The sequence below is a fragment of the Corvus kubaryi genome, unplaced genomic scaffold, assembly GCF_017639235.1.
Source record: "Corvus kubaryi isolate FWS band 111438036 unplaced genomic scaffold, C.kubaryi_AGA036_p1.0 126, whole genome shotgun sequence".
Classification (NCBI taxonomy): Eukaryota; Metazoa; Chordata; class Aves; order Passeriformes; family Corvidae; genus Corvus; species Corvus kubaryi.
Genome location: NW_024580661.1, coordinates 681,395 through 686,779, shown reverse-complemented (window position 1 = coordinate 686,779; position 5,385 = coordinate 681,395). Strand labels below are relative to the sequence as shown.

The window sequence follows — 5,385 nt, the reverse complement described above, 5'->3', positions numbered from 1 at the left end:
AAAAGGGTGAGCGGTGTCTAGAAAGCAAGGGGGGTGACTCGAATTTCCTGCAAACTGCATGCACACACCTAGCTGAAAAGCACGCCATACTCAGTTGAGGGCTCTGTGTTTGGATTTTTCACAAAAAGATCTCTTAGTGTAAAAGGGGGAACTGTTTTGGTGTCTGTGTGAATTTGGACTGCTTGGTGTAGCAAAGAAACAACCATAAGTAACTTAAGGAGTACCTCCCAGGCAGATTTTGGTCTCTTCACCCACCCAGGGAAGCAAAGGGAGACACAGTGAAGCTGTGTGTGTCGCAGTGTGTAATTAACTTTTACCTCCCTGTGGTGGTTTTGATCCCTTCATAAAATGACTGAAAACCCTAGTGCAAAAGATGAAGCTGCATTTTATGCTCTGCTAGCAAAACATAATGCCCGGCCCTCTCTGGGAGGGGAAGAATGGGCTCAAAATAACTGGTTTAATTTGGAGAATGTGACTGATAGAGTATGTTCTTTACAACATGAGACAAAGTTTAAATTTGGCCAAAATAAAACCATAATCTGCTCTGTTTTAGGAGCATGCCTTACAGCAGCTATAGATCACCGCTTTAAGCGATGTATTGAAGAGGAAGCAATCATAGATTCCCTTCAAAACCTAGTGGAGATTTTACAGAAACACTTAGATGAAGAAAGGAATGAAAATCATTTGCTGCGAGCTGCTTTAAAAGAGGAATATTTTAAGAATCCAAAGAATGCTGACTTGCCAAAAGAGACAGAGGAAAAGGAAACTCCTGACATTAACCAAATATACCCCCAGAAAGAACTAATGCTAGTGAAAAATTGTGGGGAAAACTGCTGCCCTCGTATGAGACCTCTGATTAAAACAGAATATAATTATATCCATGATGAAGATTTTGAACCGCATATCACCACTCAGCAAATACCATACACTGCTACTGAATTGGCTAAGTTAAAAAAGGAGTACGGGCGGCTCCTCCACGAATCTGAGACGGAATATGTTTTCCAAGTGTCTCTCACTGGAAGAGACCAAATTCTATTAACTGAACAGGAGGCCAGTGGACACTGGAGACATGGAGTTTTCTTAACAACAGAAGACAAACGTAACACACGGTCCCTGACTCAGTGTGCAGCTTTCTGGGCCGGGGGACTCAATCCTTTAGAAAGGGGAGACCCTTTCGCTATAGTTGGTACCCCTGATCAACTTCTAGAAAGCGTCCACAAAGCCGCCTGTCTGCAAATGATCCATGAAAGGAAATTAACTCCTGGATATGAATCCCCGATGCAATTACCTGTGAAGCCCGAACTGATGATCCCTTTAATTTGAGGCCTTCCAGAATCACTCAAACCTACAACAACTGTCCTGCAAAAAACCATAGCAGCTGTAGGTCCTGTAGAAAGGCTGGATAGATTCCTTGGAAACCCGAGCGACCAAACTGGATCTACTGATCCTGGGTTTACTCCATATTCAACCCCCTCTCAGCTGCCAGGTTCACAATCGAATTCACCTGCCGGTGATCACAAAGTTTGGACATGGAGTGAGGTTGCAGAAGATCTGATTAATTACAGTAGAAAATATGGACCCATAAAAATCCCAGAGGAAAAATCAGAAAACCAAAAGGTGCCAGGTACATTAGGGTTCCTCATAGCGAAAAGCCAGAGAATGTAACCGTCAGCATTGGTGGTTATTAGGTATCAAAAAGGGGGTCCCCAGAGATGTGATGGATGGCTTACCCCTTGATAAATTGAGTAAGGTAGTGTCTAACTGGCACTGCTGAAAACCCATTCTACCGAATCCATCAATTCAACCCAGTGCACCCCCCCTCCCTCAGAATCTGGGCAGTGAGTCAAAGCAACCACTCCCTCAAAGTCCATGCAGTGAGCCAAAGCAACCTGTCCCTCAAAACCAGGGAAACTAGACCCTCCACCTCTTGTCAGTGGGCAAAGAGACGGAGCATGGGTATACCTGAGAATGCTCACTAAAAATAAAACTGGAGATATAATGATCACAGCTATTACAGGCCCCAAACAGGCACCTGTAACTTTTCTAATTGACACTGGGACACAAATTTCTGCGCTGACAAAGATGCTCAGAGGTGTGGAATTGTTCCAACAAAGAACTGATACTGTGTTTTAAATGCCTTAGGAAAAACAGAATCTATGAATGTGGCCTTAGTCAAGCTCATTTTGCCTGGAGAGGAAAATCAACTCTATTAATATGGTGATTGGAGATATTCCAACCAATTTATTAGGGATGAATGCCCTCGTTGGGAGGCAATGGGAGGACTCAGAGGGTCTTCTGTGGTCTTTTGGCACACCACATTTTAACATCAGACTGCTCCAAGCTGCACCCTCTCTACCATTCAGCAAAGTAACTAATGTGAAACAATACCCCCTCCCCCTGGGTGCCAAAGAGGGTATCAAACCAGTGATACAGGAGCTGCAAGAACAAGGAGTAATAGTTAATATTCATTCTCCTTTCAATTCTCCGGTGTGGCCAGTGCGAAAGCCTAATGGGAAGTGGAGGCTGACGATAGATTTTCGCAGGCTAAATGCTAACACAGACCCTCTTACAGCAGCAGTCCCAAATCTAGCAGAATTAATAATATTGATTCAAGAAAAGGCTCATTCAATCATGGCAACTATAGATGTCAAAGTCATGTTTTTTATGATACCTTTACAGCCAGAAGATATGGACTGCTTTGCTTTCACATGGGAAGGACAGCAATACACTTTCACTAGGCTTCCCCAAGGGTACAAACATTCCCCTACCCTGGCTCATCACGCTTTAGCCCAAGAGTTAGAAAAAATACCCAAAGCTGACAATGTGGCTGTTTATCAGTACATTGATGATATCCTTGTGGGAGGAGATGAAATAGAAGTAGTGAGAGATACCCAACAGAAAATAATCTCCTACTTAGAAAGCCTTGATTTGCAAATTCCCTCAGAAAAAATCCAAAGCCCTTCACATGAAGTGAAATTTTTGGGAATTTGGTGGAAAGGAGGTATGACATGTATCCCACCTGATACCCTAACCTCTTTAGATCAGATTAAAATGCCTGAATCCAAAAAAGATTTCCAACATGCTTTAGGATTATTAGTGTTCTGGAGAAAACACATCCCAGATTTTTCCATAATTGCCAGACCGCTTTATAACTTGTTGAGAAAAGGGATAAAATGTGAATGGACTGCTTCTCAAGAAGAAGCACTGCAATTGTTGATTTTTGAAGCAACAGCTCACCAAGCCCTGGGCCCTATTCATCCTACAGCAACAGCTCACCAAGCCCTGGGCCCTATTCATCCTACAGATCCTTTCCAGGTGGAATGGGGGTTTGCCTCCTCAGGGTTGTCAGTACACATATGGCAGCGGGGTCCTGAGGGTCCGACGAGGCCTGTTGGTTTTTACTCCCGTGGCTTCAAAGATGCTGAAAAAAGGTACACTACCTGGGAAAAAGGATTGTTTGTGGTTAGCTTAGCTCTCATAGAAGTGGAGAAGATTGCACGACAACAACCAATTGTTTTGAGAGGCCCTTTCAAAGTTATTAAGGCAGTCTCTACTGGGACCCCCCCACCTGATGGGGTGGCTCAGAGTGCCTAAGTAAGAAATTAGAGGTGTATTTTGATTAAAAAATTACATGTGTATTTTAATTAAAAAATTACTTATTCCTTCTTTTGTTTCCTTATTTTTTCTTTCCTTCCCTTTTTCTTCCTTTCTTATTTTCTCTACCCTTTTCCAGGATATGCTACCAACATTGACGAGTCCTGAAAACTTCGCAATGACACTACGAAATCGTGCTGATGGAGCTCGCTTGACAACAATTGTGAGTCACGGGGTGGTGTAAGAGACGGTCCGAAGATCCCTCATCTGCCTCACGATCATCGCCGAGGACAGAGACTGAACACAGGAGTCCTGGCCTGGCTGAGGTGGGATGTCTGCCAAGTGCTGCCTGCGGGTGTGCCCACTGGGAACTGGTACGCATTCCTGAGGAAAATTAGTGCAGGTCGCAATGGACTGCATCGTTCTTCCTGCCCAGGCGGAAAGGACTGTGCTGAAGCGGAAAGGAATGACCTGTCCTGTACACCTATCCTGTACACCTGTCCTGTACCTGTTTCCCAAAGCAACGGGCCCCATAACAACGGCTGTAGATTTCCCCCACCTCTTGGCCAGTTGCCCCTTGCTTCTGAAAAAGACTATAAAGGGACTTTCTGAAATAAGTGAGATTGAGATCTCCCCACGGAAAGAAGACAAATCTATTGGCAGAAGACCACGAGGACTTCGTCTCATCCGTTGGTAGCTATTGCCCCCCTTTTTCTTCCTCTCTACTCTTTTACTTTGTTTTTCTTTATCTCCCTCTCTTTCTCTCCTCTATTGCATTACTGTGTTGTGGGCACTTAATAAAGGTGCACTGTTCTTATTAAAACTGAAATCTCTTGTGTCCTTTTGCACTCTGACATCTATAAACGAACCATCACGACCCTCGCTTGTATTAGCAGATCATGACACAGTCTCCTGCTGCAGCAAGAAGAGCAGGCATTAGAAACCAGGTAGCACCTGAGCAGTACAGGTGAAAACCCTTTACCAAGGGAGTCTGTCTGCCTGTCTGTCTGAGGAAGCAGAGCCTCCTGGGCCACCTTCTCCCTGAGCCTGCGAACAATGTTGTACCAGGCATGAGAGCACCTCATCAACCTGCACTGGCAAGAAAAAACAAACTGTCTCCCTCAGTTTAGTACCTGTAGTACCTTTGCTACCTGCTCACTGTGGATCCCTCCCCATTCCCATGCCTGGTTTAGAAAAGAGATTGACAGTCCCTAACTCCCAATTCATGTGTGTCTCTCCCTGCCTTCATTTAAAGGCCTGGTCACCCATTCCCATTCAGTTTTCAGCTCCTGTTAGACAACCAATTGGCAGCACCACACTATTGACATTTCCCTCTCTCTCATCTGTCACTGGGAATGAAGCAAACAAGGAGCTTTGATTCCAGGACAGCTAAAACTGCTGAAAAGCACAGCTGGATAAGTTCATAACCAAAAAATCCAGCTAGTGATATTAAACTGGATATCTCAGTCTCAGCAAGTCCAAGAGACACCAGTTGCTGGGGAATAAAAGAGCATTTTTGACTGCCAGGCTCACACGAGTCTGACATGCTTCACTAAGGATCAAGGCTGGTGCTTTCCGTACCATGTGTGCACCTGAAATCACTACAAACCCTCCTGAAACAGCTGTGAAACCAAGACCAGGAGGGAGAAAAGTAAATATGAAGGAAAAAAATAGAACAGAGTCAAAGAATAAAAAATGAAAAGAGAGAAGGATATTACTTCACGGGCATGATTTTAACACCATGGTTTCTCAATGAGTAGCAGTAGCAATAAAAGGCTTAGTCTGAGGTTT

General features: G+C 44.2%; 1 pseudogene; it reads left to right on the top strand.

Annotated features, from left to right (window-relative positions):
- The first annotated feature begins 348 nt into the window (after window positions 1-348).
- On the top strand, window positions 349-1,810 carry LOC121661440 (annotated as a pseudogene).
- Window positions 1,811-5,385: the final 3,575 nt, after the last annotated feature.